Source organism: Canis lupus, chromosome 18 (assembly GCF_048164855.1).
Source record: "Canis lupus baileyi chromosome 18, mCanLup2.hap1, whole genome shotgun sequence".
Classification (NCBI taxonomy): Eukaryota; Metazoa; Chordata; class Mammalia; order Carnivora; family Canidae; genus Canis; species Canis lupus.
In genome coordinates, this window is record NC_132855.1 from 61,289,176 (window position 1) to 61,308,912 (window position 19,737).

At 43.5% G+C, this 19,737-nt stretch overlaps 1 long non-coding RNA gene across 4 annotated transcripts in view; it reads right to left on the reverse strand.

Moving 5' to 3' along the window:
* Positions 1-441: 441 nt before the first annotated feature.
* The window catches only part of LOC140609350 (uncharacterized), a 66,935-nt gene continuing 47,639 nt past the window's right edge, over positions 442-19,737 (reverse strand). For all 4 annotated transcript variants that reach the window (XR_012011232.1, XR_012011233.1, XR_012011231.1 and 1 more), the window contains one exon: positions 442-1,862. This is a non-coding gene — a long non-coding RNA (uncharacterized lncRNA). The remainder of the gene's footprint in view (positions 1,863-19,737) is intronic.

Genomic DNA, 19,737 nt, shown 5'->3' on the forward strand with positions numbered 1-19,737 from the left:
GCTCAGTCAGTTAAGCTTCTGACTTAGGCTCAGATCATGATCCAGGTCCCAAGGAAGACTCCCTATTCAGCAGGGAACCTGCTTCTCCTTCTTCCTCTGCCCCTCTCGCTCATGGTTTTTCTCTCCTCTCTCTCTCAATTAATTAAATAGCGTCTTTGAAAAAGACACAAACCCAGAATGAAGAGAAATCTCCCATGTAGAAGAATTTCAAACAATTTGTGCAGACATTCCACCCTCAAGTTCATGAGCATACCTTCCCACTCTTATGGGTGCAATACACATAGTAACTTCCTTCTATAAAATATATTATGAAAAACCTTAAAAATAATGATAATATAATATTAAGAATAATAATAACAATAACAATAAAGAATCACTTTACTATGGAGAAAGCTGACAAACACTACATCAGCAAGATGATCAGATGGATACCAAGACTGATAAATTATGTTGATAGTATCTATCCTTTATATGATAATAATAAAAAATCAGTATATCTCTGTATATAATCCACAAAAACAGTTCAATCATGAGATAACAGACATGTCCCACTGAGGGAAATTTTACAAAATACTCTACTTCTCAAAGCATTCCAGTTCAAAGACAACAAGGAAAGACTGAAAGACTGTCACAATCCAGAGGAGCCTAAGAAAACATGAGGACAAATGGAGTGTGATATGAGGAATGGTAACTAAGCAAAAACTAAGGAAATCTGAATAAAGCATTGTCCTTGGTTAATGCAAATATTTTAATATTGATTCATTAGCTAATATTTGAACCATACTAATATATCAATAATTGGAAAAATTGAGTGCAAGTGAATGAGAATTCTCTTACTATCTTCTCAATTTCCCTATAAATCTTTGTTTTTATTCCAATAAACAAGATTTATTTTGAAAATTGAGTTAAATAAATCAGGCTCCAAGTGTGAAGACATTTCAAGAATAGTTGAAGTAACTTTTGCCTTATTCTTAGAGAGTTCCTTCATTGGGAACAAAGTAAAAATTTTATATCAGAAGGAAAGAAAAACACTTATGAACACGTACAATGCATTCTCAACCTGAAAAGCAGGAAAGGATAATAAATAGCAAAAATCAGATTAAAAAACTTCTATTATAATAGACACCAATTTGCAAGTGCATTTAAAATTAGCAAGGCATAACATTTATCTCCTTGACATTTGTCTTCCAAAGAGTTCACAGTGTTTCAGTGTCAGTTGAAACAGGGGAAGACAAAAAAAAAAAAAAAAAAGAAACAGGGGAAGAATTTCAGGGAAGAATCCTTCACATAATAATAGGACCATTGGTAATAATGTCTCTCAGTTATTTCCAAATCCATAAAGATGCATTTTCTGATGAGTGACTGAGCTGTGAAGAAATAGTTGAGAAAGCCTCATCCCTCTGAATTACTAGTGTCAGAATATATTAACAATACTACTACGGATAGTACATTATCCATATTAAAAGTCAATACGTCTCAGATTGGAATCTGAGCAATCAGATGGGCAGAGAAAAAATGCTTTGACTTGCTCCTCATCTTTTAAAGGCAAAGGAGAACTTTTCTATGTACAAAGTCAGTTGTCAAGATAGCCTTAGGGAATAAGAGTCTGCAGCATCAAATCACGCTGCATAGCCGATACGCCGATCTCCAGGTCTTCCTGATCGCAAATCCCGGGGCTTGTCCCCCAACACAGGCTGCCACGTTGAGGTCATTTGCAATTGCTCTCTTAGGAGCTCTGGGGAGGGCGGCAGGAGCTAGAGAGTATGGGACGGGACGTGGGGAGGCCGAGAACATTACGGCCATTCCACTTTAAGTTCAGCATTTGCACACAGCCAGCAATCCCAGGCCCCTGTGAAGAAGAGCTGAAATTTACATTACTTCAGATACAGGAAAAAAAAAAAATTTACAGCTTAATGTCCAGAATGCCCCAGAATAGAATAAAAACTGAGCCGAATCCAAGGGCTGGAAGCCCCTATTAGAATGAGAAGAGTGCTCAATGCCCTTGAAGGCCCCATATCAAAAAGTGAACAGAACTTGAGGAATTGCTCCAGCCCTTCTGGAGGTCCCCAAGACCAGGCCCTTAAAACTAAGTTAAAACCGTCCTCGGTGTCAACAACTCTCATTTGTTTGCATCAGTGTCGGCTCCTTAGTGGTTTTTCGGATTCGCCATCTTGTGCACAACACCCCCATGTCCCCTTCCCACCTGGACTGACCTCCTGTCCCCTCCCACCCAGGCTGAACCTCAGTCACCTCCCCGCCCACAACAGCTGGGCACAGGCCCTCACACAGGTCCATGGGCATGCTGGGCACTCCCGCCGTCCCCAACTTCCCAGGGGAAGGAAGGAGGATTCCGCAGGACACAATCCCATGGTGGCCCCTGGGCTCCCTGCCCAGGATGGCACCTGGTGACATGTCAGGGTCTGAGTCCCTGACGCTGGCTCCTCCTCCATGGTATTCACACAGGAAATGAAATAAGAGGCCCTGGTCTCCTCCAGGGACATCAAGCAGGTGGACCTGGACATCAACATGACGTTCAGCAGTCACATCATGTTTTGGGACTACTACGGGGTAGGGTGAGGCTGAGGTGCCAGGGGGAATGGGACCCGGGGGAGGACTGGTGGCTTCTGGGAAGGGAACATGGGGCTTCTGAGGCCGGGGGAAGAACAGCAGCCAACAAAACACAGCGGCATGGTAGGGTGCTGGGGATGACCTCCATGTCTCTACCCCTGGTGTCTCCGGGATGAGGAGGCCACTAGGATGGGGCCTCCAGGGCTTGCCATGTGAGCTGATCCCCAAAGGGGTGACGGACGGCACCCTGAAAACCAGGTGCCTGGGTGGGGGCCATGGGGGCATTAAGGGGACCTGGGGGCAGGTTGCATGGCTGTGACTGGAGGAGGACACACATTGATCCGATGAGGGTCTGAAGGGTCAGAGTGACACCCACCCTCGGTACTTTATATATTTCTAAATTCTATGCATTTAATTTGAGACAACTTGCAATTTGTAAACATACATAGTATGATGACCCCCAGATAATGCGCCCAGTCCAGCCAGGGCCCTGAACTGACCACACGGGGCCCCTGAGGCAGGTGTCACAATAAACCTAAGACAGTGGTCGCCTTTATCTGTAGATGTCTTGGTGTGCATCTTAGAGAAAGGGGATGCCCTGTGTCTGCAGGCCCCCCACGCCATCCCCTTCATTCCCCACCCACACACTATCCCCCTACATCATTATCCCTCATGGCATCCCCCCTACACCATCCCCCTCAAACCCACACACCCCCACACAAACCCCACCCACACTATACCCCAACACCATCCCCCATACACCATCCCCCTCAATAAACCACCATTATACCCCTGCCCACACACCATCCACTCACACACCATCGCCCCTCAGCAAGGACCCGGTGCAGCTGCCCCCTGTGGGACATGGTCAGCCTCCCCATGGTTCTCTGGACAGCCTGCTACCATCAGAAGCCCGGTGTCCCATAGTGTATCCAGGGGTTGCAGGGAGGAGGAAAGACAGGGAGCCCCCGACAGGGTGGGTGCAGGTGCATGGAGCAGAGGAAGCACTGTGCCCTGCCTCCTCCTACTCTTCCTCCTGGAGGGCGGCACAACCTGCACAGGACACCAGCCCCTAACCCAGAGGGACCTGGGCTGACTTGGTCCTAGGCTCTTTGGGGGCTGGGTTGATTTGAGCCCACAACAGTCCCAACTCAAAGACTAATGGAATCAGGCCCCCATGGCCCTGGCCAGCCCTGGATTCTGGCCCTGGGCTGAGTGAGCCCTCTCAGAGCTGGATGTGGCCTCCTGGGCCCTGGGCGTGCCCCACAGATCCAGGTCGCTGATCTAGGGCAGCCCTGGGGATCCCAGGACCCACCAGTGTGGGGAGAGGAAGGGTAAGCCGGTGGGGCCCACCCACACCCACACCAGGAGGCAGACTCCTCCAGGTGCTCCAGCCCCAGAGAGCCTGAAGCCGGGGTCCTGATGCCCTGCAGGGACCCAGAGCAGGAGGCCATGACCGACAGATCCAGGTCAGCTCTGCTATCCTCAGAACCGTCAATCAGGGTGAAACCTCAGGACACTTGCCCCCACCCGGAGTCCACACATTCTCCCAGGTGGGGGACTCCAGCACCCGCCCCCCCACCCCGTGTGATTCTTGCCCCCCCTTAAAGGACAGAAAGGTCTCCTTCCCCAGGGGAAGGCACGAACTCATGGCTCTGAGCCTTTGCTGTAGAAAGCCAATAAAGTGTTGTGGTGTGAAAATTCAGAGCCAACCCATTTCTGTGTCTCCCAGAACTATGTGCACGGGGCATGGAGAGACCCCCAGAAAGGAGGAGGGAGCAACACCTAGGCGCTAACCAGCCCCTGCAAGGGCACCTCCAGGCACACACAGCTGACCTCCCCATGTGCCTTCTAGGGGAGGCCGTACCCACTGCTGTACATGGGAATGTGGCTGAGCCGGAACTTCCAGCTCTGCTGACCTTCCAGCTGAAAGTTCCTGCATGAGTGAGCCCCATCATGGCAACAGAGCCCAGCTAGCTGCCCAGCGCCAGCACCAGAAATGATGTTCTGCCAACAGTTTCGGGGTTTTGGGTGACCCAGCCAGAGGCTCTGATGGCTGCATGGGATAGCTGCATGTGATAGACACACACGCAGCTCAAAACCACAAAAGTCGGAATCCCCCCAATGTTGTCAAACAGCAGCCAGATGGTTACATACACTACAATGTTGTCCCCAATAGGATATTTGGAAAACGCTATAAGTCATGACTGCAGAGGTGTTGGAGGTACGGAGATGTCTTTGCTGTGTTCCAGAAAGGAGGACAGAGGGGCAGGAAGCATCCTCCGGAGGCGGGGGGCCCTCCTAGGAAAGGAAACCAGGTCCCTATGAAGGCTACAGAGGGTGAAATCTTTCCTCCTCTCTTTCAGCTTCTGCTTTTTCAACCTAAATGCCATTTTCCTCAATCATAATAGCAAAAATTTATTTTATGTTTTTAAATTTCTTTTTATTGGAGTCCAATTTGTATTAATTCTTTCTTCAGCAAGGGTGTCATACAGGAGAGAAGGAGGGAGAAAGATTTTCCCAGACAGGCAACATATAAAGGAGTTCATGACCAATTAACCAGTCCAGTACGGAATTTTAAGATGGACTCTTCTAGTGGGGGAAAAAAAGAGACCAAAAGCAACAAAGACGAGAAAGGCCCAGAGAACGTCACCAGAAACACCAACTCTTCCGGTAACACAAATGCACAAAGTTCATATCTTTGAATAATCACTCTGAATGCTGATAGACTAAATGCTCCAATAAAAAGATATATGGTATCAGAGGGGCTTAAAAAACAGGATCCGGGATGTCTGGGTGGCTCAGGGGTTGAGCCTCTGTCTTTGAATCAGGGTGTGATCCTGGAGTCTTGGAACGAGTCCCATATTGGGCTCCTGGTGGGGAGCCTGTTTCTCTCTCTGCCTAATTTTCTGCCTCTCTCTCTCTCTCTCTCTCTCTCGCTCTCTCTCACACTATCATAAATAAAATTATTATTAAAAAAACAACATCCATCTGTACGCTGACTACAAGATGCTCACCTTAGACCTATAGACACCAACAGATTGAAAGTCAGGGGATAGAAAATAATCTATGATGCTAATGGATATCAAAAGAAAGCTGGAGGACCCATACTTATATCAGACAAATGAGATTTGAAACCAAACCCTGGGGGACACCTGGTGGCTCAGTGGTTGAGCATCTGCTTTCGGCTCAGGTGTGATTCTGGGATCCAAGGATCAAGTCCCACATCAGCCTCCCTTTGGGGAGCCTGCCTCTCACTCTATGTTCCTTCCTCTGCTTCTCTGTGTAATTCTCATGAATAAATAAATAAATATTTTAAATTTCAAAAAAGAAAGAACAAATACTGTAAAAGAGATGAAGAAGGGCATTATTTCATAATTAAAAAGACTCTCTATCATGATCAAACAACAAAATATTTATGCTGCCAACATGGGAGTACCTAAATATAGAAACAACTGTTGGTGGGAATGTGAACTGGTGTAGCCACTCTGGAAAACTCTGTGGAGGTTCCTCAATGAGATAAAAATAGAATGGCACAACGACCCAGAAATTGCACTGTTGGGGATTTACCGCAAATATTCACATGCAATGAAACGCCGGGACACCGGCACCTCGATGTTTATATTAGGAATGTCCACAATAACCAAGCTGTGGAAGTAGCCTCGGTGTCCATTGAAAATTGAATGGATAAAGAAGATGTGGTTTATGTATACAATGGAATATTACTCAGCCATTAGAAAAGACAGATACCCACCATTTAATTCAACATGGATGGAACTGGAAGGTATTATGCTGAGTGAAGTAAGTCAATCGGAAAAGGACAAACAGTGTATGTTCTCATTCATTTGGGGAATATAAATAATAGTGAAAGGCAATATAAGGCAATGGAGAAGAATTGTGTAGGAAATATCAGAAAGGGAGACAGAACATAAAGACTCCTACTCTGAGAAATGAACTAGGGGTGCTAGAAGGGGAGGAGGGCGGGAAGTGGGGGTGAATGGGTGATGGGCACTGAGGGGGACACTTGATGGGATGAGCACTGGGTGTTATTCGGTATGTTGGTCAATTCAACACCAATAAAAAAAATTTATTTAAAACAAAGATCCAACAACTAAATATTTATGCTGCCAACATGGGAGTACCTAAATAATAAAAACCAATTAACAACAAACGTACAGGAACTCACTGATAATAATACAATGACAGGGGATTTTAACACCCACTTATTGTAATGGACCGATCGTCTATGCAGAAAATCAACAGGGGAACAATAGCCTTGACACACTGGACCACAGGGACTCAACACATATAGTCTGAATATTTTTTCCTAAAGCAGAATACACATTCCTTTCAAGTGCACATGGGACATTCTCCAGAACAGATCATATCATGGCCCACAAATCAGCCCTCAACAGGTACAAGAAGGTTGATATCACACTCTGTATATTTTCGGACCACGACGCTATAAGACTTGAAGCCAAAAGTAAGAAAAAAAATTGGACAGACCAAAAATACGTGGAGATTATGAACATCCTACTAGAGAATGAATGGATCAACCAGGAAATTAAAGAGGAAATTTAAAACAAATGAAAATGTAAACATGTTTCTCCAAAACTCTGGGATTTAGCAAAGGCAGTCCTAACTGGGAAGTACAAAGCAATACAGGCCTACCTCAAGAAACAAGAAGTCTCCAAAACACAACCTAACCCTATACCTAAAGGAGCTGGTAAAGGAATAGCAAACAAAGCCTAAAGCCTACAGGGAAGGGAAAAAATAAAGATGAGAGCAGAAATAAACAATACAGAAACAACAAAACAGTAGAATGGAATAACGAATCTAAGAGCTGGTTATTCAAAATAATTAATAAAATGGATCAAACCATAGCCAGCCTTATCAATGAGAAAAGAGAAAAGACCTAAATAAATAAAATCACAAATGAGATAAGAGAGATCTCAATCAACAGCAGAAAAATTAGACAATTATAAGGGAATACTATGAAATTATATGCAAACAAATTGGGAGACCTGGAAGAAATGGACAAATCCCTTGAAATGTGCAAATGAGCAAAACTGAAATAGGAAGAAATAGGAAATGTGAACAGACCCATAACTAGCAAAGGAATTGCTAGCTAGGAATTGCACCTAGTCACCTAGGTGCCTCAGTGGTTGAGCATCTTCTTTGGCTCAGGTCATGTTCCCAGAGTCCTAGGGGATCACATCACACATCAGGCTCCCTGCATGGAGCCTCATTTTCCCTCTACATATACCTCTGCCTCTCTGTGTTTCTCATGAATAGATAAATAAAATCTTTAAAAAAGAAAAAAGATAAAAAGATGAGAAAGGACCCAAATAAAATCACAAATGAGAAAAGAGAAATATCAACCAACACTACAGAAAAACAAACGATTATAAGAGAACATTAAGAAAAATTATATGCCAGCAACCTAGAATCTGGAAGAAATAGATCAATTCCTGGAAATATATAACATAGCAAAAATGAAAAAGGAAGAAATAAGAAACTTGAACCGACATATAACCAGCAGAGAAATTGAATTAGCAATCAAGAATCTCCCAACAGGAGACACTTAGATCAATAGAACAGAATGGAAAGCCGAAACAAGATACAAACCTGTAACTCTATGATCCATTAATCGACAACGAGGCAGGAAGGAATATCCAAAGGCACAAAGACAGTCTCTTCAAGAAACCCTAACCCTGACCCCAGGATAAGAACAAATGGTGTTGGGAAAACCAGGCAGCCACATGCAGAAGAATGAAACTGGACCACTTTCTTACACCATATATATAAAAAATGAATTCAAAATGGATGAAAGACCTAAATGTGAGACCTGAAACCATACAAAGAAGAAAAGATAGGCAGCAACGTCTTTGACATTGGCCATTGGATCTTCTTTCTAGATATGCCTGTGAGGTGAGGGAAACAAAGCAAAAATACTATTGGGACTTCATCAAATTGAAAAGCTTCTGCAAAGTGAAGGAAACAAACAAAGCTAAAAGGCAACATACAGGAGGAGGGGCAAAAATGGCGGAAGTGTAGAGTCTCCAAATCACCTGTCCCCACCAAATTACCTAGATAACCTTCAAATCATCCTGAAAATCTACGAATTTGGCCTGAGATTTAAACAGAGCCCAGATCGAATGCTACAGTGAGAAAAGTTCGTGATTCTATCAAGGTAGGAAGACGGAAAAAAGAAATAAAGAAACTAAAGGCATCCAAGTATGAAGGGCCCTGAGAGGAGCCCGGCTAAGGCCGGGGTGAGTGTCCACAGGACAGAAGAGCTCTGTCCTGGGAGAAGGAGGAGCTGCACCAATCTTCCAGGGCGGAATGGCACCTTCAAGGAGTCAGAGAAGAACCCCAGGAGGGCGGGGATGCTATAGGGCTCCCTGGGACACTAACAGAGACCTGCACTCCCAGGAGAGTGCACCGAGCTCCCTAAGGGCTGCAGGGCACATGCATTGACCAGGGAGTAGCACTGAGGGGCTCCGGTGGTGGCTCTGCGTGTAGGAGTTTGAGCGGCCCCGGGAGCACCTTGGCGGTGGCGCCACCTGCAAAGGAAGAGGCGCCGTGTGGAGGGGGCTGCCCAGCTCCAGGAGGAACTCGGAGGGGCTCGGGCGGTGGCTCTGCAGTGAGGCAGCTGTATGGCCAGGAGCGAGAATCCAACAGCGCAGGCCCCGGAGCACAGGGCGCCAGGACACAACCCAGGATTTGGCCTCTGCTGGGACAGGCAGAGGCACGGAGGGCCCAGGATAGCAAGGACGCTCCTGCTCAGAGCTGAGCAGATCAGCGGCCCTGCCCAAGAGCCTCCAGGCCCTGCAGATGGACTGCTCCTGAGTTACTGCGGGGGCTGAATAGAGGTTTCCAGAGCTGACCGCTGCCACTGGGGTTGTTCCTCCTGGGGCCTCACGGGGTAAACTAACTGCACTGAGCCCTGCACCAGGCAGGGGACAGAGCAGCTCCCCCACGTGCTAACACCTGAAAATCAGCACAACAGGACCCTCCCCCAGAAGACCAGCTAGACGGACAAGTCCAAGGGAGGTCAAGGGACTTAAAGTATACAGAATCAGAAGATACTCCCCCATGTTTTTTTTTTTATTTCTGATTGCTTCCCCCACCCTCTTTCTCCACTTTCTTTCTTTTCTTTCTCTTTTTTCCTTCTTTATTCATTTATTCTTTTTCCTTTTTCTCTTTTCTTTCCTTCTTTCTCTCCTCTCTTTTTCTCCTTTTCCCAATTCAATTTGTTTTTGGCCACTCTGCACTCAGCAAAATGACTAGAAGGAAAACCTCACCTCAAAAGAAAGAATCAGAAACAGTCGTCTCTCCCACAGAGTTACAAAATCTGGATTACAATTCAATGTCAGAAAGCAAATTCAGAAACACTATAATACAGCTACTGGTGGCTCTAGAAAAAAGCATAAAGGACTCAAGAGACTTCATGACTGCAGAATTTAGATCCAATCAGGCCGAAATTAAAAATCAATTGAATGATATGCAATCCAAACTGGAAGTCTAAAGGACGAGGGATAACGAGGTGGAAGAACGAGTGAGTGACATAGAAGACAAGTTGATGGCAAAGAAGGAAACAGGAAAAAAGAGACAGACAATTAAAAGACAAGGAAGACAGATTAAGGGAATTAAACGACAGCCTGAGGAAGAAAAACCTACGTGTAATTGGGGTTCCCGAAGGTGCCAAAATGGACAGAGGGCCAGAATATGTATTTGAACAAATCCTAGCTGAAAACATTCCTAATCTGGGAAGGCAAACAGGCATTCAGATCCAGGAAATAGAGAGATCCCCCCCTAAAATCAATAAAAACCGTCCAACACCTCGACATTTAATAGTGAAGCTTGCAAATTCCAAAGATAAAGAGAAGATCCTTAAAGCAGCAAGAGACAAGAAAATCCTGACCTTTATGGGGAGGAGCATTAGGGTAACAGCAGACCTCTCCACAGTGACCTGGCAGTCCAGAAAGGGCTGGCAGGATTATTCAGGGTCCTCCATGAGATGAACATGCAACCAAGAATACTTTATCCAGCAAGGCTCTCATTCAAAATGGAAGGAGAGATAAAGAGCTTCCAAGAAGGGCAGGAACTGAAAGAATATTTGACCTCCAAACCAGCTCTGCAAGAAATTTTAAGGGGGACTCTTAAAATTCCCCTTTAAGAAGTTCAGTGGAACAATCCACAAAACAAGAGCTGAAAAGATATCATGATGACACTAAACTCATATCTGTCGATAGTAACACTGAACGTGAACAGGCTTAATGACCCCATCAAAAGGCGCAGGGTTTCAGACTGGATAAAAAAGCAGGACCCATCTATTTGCTGTCTACAAGAGACTCATATTAGACAGAAGGACACCTACAACCTGAAAATGAAATGTTGGAGAAAAATTTACCATTCAAAGGGTCCTCAAAAGAGAACAGGGGTAGCCATTCTTATATCAGATAAACTAAAATTTACCCCGAGGACTGTAGTGAGAGATGAAGAGGAACACTAAATAATACTTAAGGGATCTATCCAACAAGAGGACTTTACAATCCTCAATATATGCCCAGAATGTAGGAGCTGCCAAATATTTAAACCAATTAATAACCAAAGTGAAGAAATACGTAGATAATAATACACTTATACTTGGTGACTTCAATCTAGCTCTTTCTACCCTCGATAGGTCTCTAAGGACAACATTTCCTAAGAAAGAAGAGCTTTAAATGATACACTGGACCAGATGGATTTCATAGAAATCTACAGAACTTTACATCCAGACTCAACTGAATACACATTCTTCTCAAGTGCACATGGAACTTTCTCCAGAATAGACCACATACTGGGTCACAAATAAGGTCTGAACCAATACCAAGGGATTGGGATAGTCCCCTGCATATTCTCAGACCATAATGCATTGAAATTAGAACTAAATCACAACAAGAAGTTTGGAAGGACCTCAAACATGTGGAGGTGAAGGATCATCCTGTTAAAAGACGAAAGGGTCAACCAGGAAATGAAGGAAGAATTAAAAAGATACATGGAAACTAATGAGAATGAACATACAACCGTTCAAAATCTTTGGATGCAGCAAAAGCGGTCCTAAGGGGGAAATACATCACAATACAAGAATCCATTCAGAAACAGGAAACTACTCAAATACAAAAGCTAACCTTACACATAAAGGGGCTAGAGGAAGAAAAAGCAGATAGATCTTACACCCAACAGAAGAAGAGAGTTAATTAAAATTCGAGCTGAACTCAAGGAAATCGAGACCAGAAGAACTGTGGAACAGATCAACGGAACGAGTAGTTTGTTCTTTGAATGAATTAAGAAGATAGATAAACCATTAGCCAACCTTATTAAAAAGAAGAGAGAGAAGACTCAAATTAATAAAATCATGAATGAGAAAGGAGAGGTCACTACCAACACCAAGGAGATACAAACTATTTTAAAAACATTATGAACAGCCATACGCCAATAAATTAGGCAATCTAGAAGAAATGGACGCATTCCTGGAAAGCCACAAACTACCAAAACTGGAACAGGAAGAAATAGAAAACCTGAACAGGCCAATAACCAAGGAGGAAATTGAAGCAGTCATCCAAAACCTCTCAAGACACAAAAGTCCAGGGCCAGATGGCTTCCCAGGGGAATTCTATCAAACGTCTAAAGAAGAAACCATACCTATCCTACTAAAGCTGTTTGGAAAGATAGAAAGAGATGGAGTCCTTCCAAATTCGTTCTATGAAGCCAGCATCACCTTAATTCTAAAACCAGACAAAGACCCCACCAAAAAGAATTATAGATCAATAGCCCTGATGAACATGGATGCAAAAATTCTCAACAAGATACTAGCCAATAGGATCCAACAATAAATTAAGAAAATTATTCACCATGACCTAGTAGGATTTATCCCCGGGACACAAGGCTGGTTCAACACTCGTAAAACAATCAATGTGATTCATCACATAAGCAAGAGAAAAACCAAGAACAATGTGATCATCTCATTAGATACAGAGAAAGCATTTGAGAAAATAGAGCATCCATTCCTGGTCAAAACACTTCAGAGCATAGGGATAGAGGGAACATTCCTCAACATCTTAAAAGCCATCTATGAAAAGCCCACTACAAATATCATTCTCAATGGGGCAGCACTGGGAGCCTTTCCCCTAAGATCAGGAACAAGACAGGGATGTCCACTCTCACCACTGCTATTCAACGTAGTACTGGAAGTCCTGCCTCAGCAATCAGACAACAAAAAGAAATAAAGGCATTCAAATTGGCAAAGAAGAAGTTAAACTCTCCCTCTTCACCGATGACATGATACTCTACATAGAAAACCCAAAAGCCTCCACCCCAAGGTTGCTAGAACTCATACAGCAATTTAGTAGCATTCAAGGATACAAAATCAATGCCTGGAAATCAATGGCATTTCTATACACTAACAATGAGACTGAAGAAAGAGAAATTAAGGAGTCAATCTCATTTAAAATTGCACCCAAAAGCATAAGATACCTGGGAATAAACCTAACGATGGAGTTAAAGGATCTATACCCTAAAAACTATAGAACACTTCTGAAAGAAATTGAGGAAGACACAAAGAGATGGAAAAATATTCCATACTCATGGATTGGCAGAATTAACATTGTGAAAATGTCAATTTTACCAAGGCAATGTTCACCTTTAATGCAAACCCTATCAAAATACCATGGACTTTCTTCAGAGAGTTAGAACTAATTATTTTAATATTTGTGTGTAATCAGGATCCCTGGGTGGCGCAGCCATTTGGCACTTGCTTTTAGCCCAGGGCACGATCATGGAGACCCGGGATAGAATCCCATGTCAGGCTCCCAGTGCATGGAGCCTGCTTCTCCCTCTCACTGTGTCTCTGCCTCTCTCTCTCTCTCTCTCTGTGTGACTATCATAATAAAAAAAAGACTTGTGTAGAATCAGAAAAGACCCTGAATAGCGAGGCGAATTTTAAAAAAGACAGCCATATCTGGGGCTTCACAATGCCAGATTTCAGGGTGTACGACAAAGCTGTGGTTCAAGACAGTGTGGTACTGGCACAAAAACAGACAAATGGATCAATGGAACAGAAGAGAGAACCCAGAAGTGTACCCTGAACTTTATGGTCAACTAATATTCAATAAAGGTGGAAAGACTATCGATTGGAAGAAAGACAGTCTCTTCAATAAATGGTGCTGGAAAAATGGATATACACATGCAGAAGAATGAAACTAGACCACTCTCTTTCACCATACACAAAGATAATCGCAAAATGGATGAAAGATCTAAATGTGAGACAAGAGTCCATCAAAATCCTAGAGGAGAACACAGGCAACATGTTTTTTGAACTTGGCCACAGTAACTTCTTGGAGATACATCCACAAAGGCAAAAGAAACAAAAGCAAAAATGAACTATTGTGATTTCATCAAGATAAGAAGCTTTTGCATAGCAAAGGATACAGTCAACAAAACTAAAAGACAACCTAAAGAATGGAGAAGATATTTGCAAATGACGTATCAGATAAAGGGCTAGTTTCAAAGATCGATAAAGAACTTCTTAAAATCAACAACAAAGAGACAAAGAATCCAATCATGAAATGGGCAAAAGACATGAGAAATCTCACAGAGGAAGACATTGCCATGGCCAACATGAACATGAAAAAGTGCTCTGCATCACTTGCCATTAGGGAAATACATATCGAAACCACAATGAGAACCACCTCACACCACTGAATGGGGATAATTAACAAGGCAAGAAAAAACAAATCTTGGAGAGGATGCGCAGAAAAGGGAAGACTCTTACACTTTTGGTTGGAATGGGAACTGGTGCAACCACTCTGGAAAACTGTGTGGAGGTTCCTCAAAGAGTTAAAAATAGACCTGCCCTACGACCCAGCAATTGCACTGTTGGGGATTTACCTCAAAGATTCAGATGCACTGAAACGCGGGGACACCTGCACCCTGATGTTTATAGCAGCAATGTCCACAATAGCCAAAATGTGGAAGGAGGCTTGGAGTCCTTTGAAAGATGAATGGATAAGGAACATGTGGTTTATGTATACAATGGAATATTACTGAGCCATTAGAAACGACAAATACCCACCATTTGCTTCAACGTGGATGGAACTGGAAGGTATTACGCTGAGAGATGTAAGTCAATCAGAGAAGGACAAACATATGTTCTCATTCAATTGGTTAATATAAATAATAGTGAAAGGGAATATAAGGGAATGGAGAAGAAATGTGTGGGAAATATCAGAAAGGGAGACAGAACATAAAGACTCCTAACTCTTAGAAAGAAACAAGGGATGCTGGAAGGGGAGGTGGGCAGGGGGTGCGGGTGAGTGGGTGATGGGCACTGAGGGGGGCACTTGCCTAGATGAGCATGGGTGTTACTCTGCTTGTTGGTAAATTGAACACCAATAAAAAATAATTAAAAAAAAAAAGTCCAAACAACTAAATATTTATGCTGCCAACATAGGAGTACCGAAATATAGAAACCAATTAACAACAAACGTAAAGGAACTCACTGATAATAATACAATGACAGGGGATTTTAACACCCATATATGGCAATGGACCGATCGTCTATGCAGAAAATCAACAGGGGAACAAGAGCCTTGACAGACTGGACCAGAGGGACTCAAAGATATAGTCTCAACATTTCATCCTAAAGCAGAATACACATTCCTTTCAAGTGCACATGGGACATTCTCCAGAACAGATCATATCATGGCCCACAAATCAGCCCTCAACAGGTACAACAGGTACAAGAAGGTTCGTATCACATCATATACATTTTTGGACAATGAGGCTATGAAACTCAAAGTCGACAGTAAGAACAAATTTGGACAGACCAAAAATACGTGGAGATTATGAACATCCTACTAGAGAATGAATGGAGCAACCAGGAAATTAAAGAGGAAATTTAAAACAAATGAAAATGAAAACATGTTTCTCCAAACCTCTGGGATGTAGCAAAGGCAGTCCTAAGAGGGAAGTACATAGCAATACAGGCCTACCTCAAGAAACAAGAAGTCTCCAATACACAACCTAACCCTACACCTAAAGGAGCTGGTAAAGGAATAGCAAACAAAGCCTAAAGCCTACAGAAGAAGGGAAAAAATAAAGATGAGAGCAGAAATAAACAATACAGAAACAACAAAACAGTAGAATGGAATAGCGAAACTAAGAGCTGGTTCTTCAAAATAATTAATAAAATGGATCAAGCCCTAGCCAGCCTTATCAACGAGAAAAGAGAAAACCTAAATAAATAAAATCACAAGTGAGAGAAGAGAGATCACAATCAACACCAGAAAAATAAGACAATTATAAGCGAATACTATGCAAGATTATACGCTAACAAACTGGGAGAACTGGAAGAAATGGACAAATCCCTAGAAATGTGCAAACGAGCAAAACTGAAATAGGAAGAAATAGAAAATATAAACAGACCCATAACTAGCAAAGGAATTGAATCAGCAAGGCACCTGGGTGCCTCAGTGGTTCAGTTTGTGCTTTGGCTCAGGTCCTGATCCCGGGGTCCTGGGGAATCAAGTCACACATTAGGCTCCCCGCATGGAGCCTCATTTTCCCTCTGCCTATACCTCTGCCTCTCTGTGTCTCTCATGAATATATAAATAAAATCTTTAAAAAAGACAAAAAGACAAAAAGATGAGAAAGGACCCAAATAAAATCACAAATGAGAAAAGAGAAATAACAACCAACACTAGAGAAATAGAAATGATAATAAGAGAATATGATGAAAAATTATATGCCAACAACTGAGAACCTGGAAGAAATAGATCAATTCCTAGAAATATATAACATAGCAAAAATGAAAAAGGAAGAAACAAGAAACTTGAACAGACAGATAACCAGCAGAGAAACTGAATCAGCAATAAGGGATCTCCCAACAGGAGATGCTTAGATCGATAGAACAGAATGGAAAGCCAAAAAAAGATAAAAACATGTAACTCTATGATCCATTAATGGACAACAAGGCAGGAAGGAATATCCAATGGCACAAAGACAGTCTCTTCAAGAAACCATAAACCTGACCCCAGGATAAGAACAAATGGTGTTGGGAAAACCAGGCAGCCACATGCCCAAGAAGGAAACTGGACCACTTTCTTACACCATCTATATAAAAAATGAATTCAAAATGGATGAAAGACCTAAATGTGAGACCTGAAACCATACAAAGTAGAAAAGATAGGCAGCAACGTCGTTGACATTGGCCATTGGATCATCTTTCTAGATATGCCTCTGAGGTGAGGGAAACAAAAGCAAAAATACTATTGGGACTTCATCAAATTGAAAAGCTTCTGCAAAGTGAAAGAAACAACCAAAGCTAAAAGGTAACATACAGGAGGAGGGGCAAGATGGCGGAAGAGAAGTGTCCCCAAGTCACCTGTCCCCACCAAATTACCTAGATAACCTTCAAATCATCCTGAAAATCTAGGAATTCAGCCTGAGATTTAAACATATACCAGCTGGAATGCTACAGTGAGAAAAGTTTGTGCTTCTATGAAGGTAGGAAGATGGGAAAAAGAAATAAACAAAAGGCATCTAAGGGGGAGAGGCCACCGAGGAGCCGGGCTAAGGCCAGGGCAAGTGTCCCCCGGTCAGGAGAGCTCTGTCCCAGAGAATCAGGAGCTGCACCAATCTTCCAGGGTGGAATGGCGCTCGCAACAATTCAGAGCAGGACCCCAGGAGGGTGGGGAACCCTTGGGGTCCATGGAACACTAACAGACACCTGCACTCCCAGGAGAGTGCACCGAGCTCCCTAAGGGCTGCAGGGCACATGCATTGACCCAGGAGCAGCTCTGAGGGGCTCGGGTGGCGGCTCTGTGAGGAGGGGGCTGTGGGTCCCTGGAAGGAGCTAGGTGGCAGCATCTAGGGCAAAGGAAGAGGCTCTGTGTGGAGGGGGCTGCGCGGCTCCTGGAGCAGCTCAGAGGGGTTGGGGCGGCGGCTCTGTGGAGAGGTGGCTGCACGGCGGGGAGCGAGAATCCAACAGCGCTGGCCCCAGAGCACAGGGCGCCGAGACACAGCCCAGGATTCGGCCTCCCCCGGTACAGGCAGAGGCCCGGAGGGCCCAGGACAGCAAGGACGCTCCTGCCAAGAGCTCAGCAGACCAGCAGCCCCACCCCGGAGCCTCCAGGCCCTGCAGATGGATTTCTCCGGAGTTACTGCAGGGCTGAATACCGGTTTTCAGACCTGGCCACTGCCACTGGGGTCGTTCCTCCTTGGGCTTCACGGGGTAAACAACCTCCACTGAGCGCTTCACCAGGCAGGGGGAGAGGAGCTCCCCCAAGGGCTAACACCTGAAAATCAGCACAACAGGCCCCTCCCCCAGAAGACCAGCTAGACGTACAACTTCCAGGGGAAGTCAAGGGACTTAAAGTATACAGAATCAGAAGATACTCCCCCACGTTTTTTTTTTATTTCTGATTGCTTCCCCCACCCTTTTTCTCCCCTTTTCTTTCTATAATTTCTCCTTTTATTCTTTTTAGCTTTTTTTCTTCCTTTTTACTTTTTTCTTTTTCTCTTCTCTTTCCTTCTTTCTCTCCTCTCTTTTTTTCTTAAGCCCAACAACTTGTTTTTGGCCACTGTGCACCGAGCAAAATGACTAGAAGGAAATGCTCACCTCAAAAGAAAGAAACAGTCCTCTCTCCTAAGAGTTACAAAATCTGGATTACAATTCAATGTCAGAAAACCAATTCAGAAGCACTATTATACAGCTACTGGTGGCTCTAGGAAAAAGCATAAAGGACTCAAGAGACTTCAGGACTGCAGAATTTTGATCCAATCAGGCCGAAATTAAAAATCAATTGAATGAGATGCAATCCAAACTAGAAGTCCTAATGACGAGGGATAAGGAGGTGGAAGAACGAGTGAGTGACATAGAAGACAAGTTGATGGCAAAGAGAGAAACTGAGGAAAAAAGAGACAGACAATTAAAAGACCAGGAAGTCAGATTAAGGGAAATAAACGACAGCCTGAGGAAGAAAAACCTATGTGTAAATGGGTTTCCTGAGGGCGCTGAAAGGGACAGCGGGCCGGAATGTGTATTTGAACAAATCATACCTGAAAACTTTCCTAATCTTGGAAGGGAAACAGGCATTCAGATCCAGGAAATAGAGAGATCCCCCCCTAAAATCAATAAAAACCATCCAACACCTCGACATTTAATAGTGAAGCTTGCAAAATCCAAGGATAAAGAGAAGATCCTTAAAGCAGCAAGAGACAAGAAAATCCTGAACTTTATGGGGAGGAGCATTAGGGTATCAGGAGATGTCTCCAAAGCGACCTGGCAGGGCAGAAAGGGCTGGCAGGATATATTCAGGGTCCTCCATGAGAAGAACATGCAACCAATAATACTTTATCCAGCAAGGCTCTCATTCAAAATGGAAGGAGAGATAAAGAGCTTCCAAAAGGGCAGGAACTGAAAGAATATGTGACCTCCAAACCAGCTCTGCAAGAAATTTTAAGGGGGACTCTTAAAATTCTCCTTTAAGAAGAAGCTCAGTGGAACAATCCACAAAAACAAGAGCTGAAAAGATATCATGATGACACTAAACTCATATCTGTCGATAGTAACTCGAAACGTGAATGGGCTTAATGACCCCTTCAAAGGCGCAGGGTTTCAGACTGGATAAAAAAGTAGGACCCAACTATTTGCTGTCTACAAGAGACTCATATTAGACAGAAGGACACCTACAATCTGAAATTAATGTGTTGGAGAACCATTTACCATTCAAATGGTCCTCAAAAGAGAGCAGGGTTAGCCATCCTTATATCAGGTAAACTAAAATTTACCCCGAAGACTGTAGTGAGGGATCAAGATGGACACTAAATCATACTTAAGGATCTATCCAACAAGAGGACCTACCAATCCTCAATATATACGCCCCGATGTGGGACTGCCAAATATTTAAACCAAATAATAATGAAAGTGAAGAAATATTTAGATAATTATTATCTTATACTTGGTGACTTCAATCTAGGTCTTTCTACCCTCAATACGTCTTCTAAGCACAACATCTCCAAAGAAACGAGATCTTTAAATGATACACTGGAGCAAATAGATTTCACAGATATCTACAGAACTTTACATCCAAACTGAATTGAATAAACATTCTTCTCAAGTGC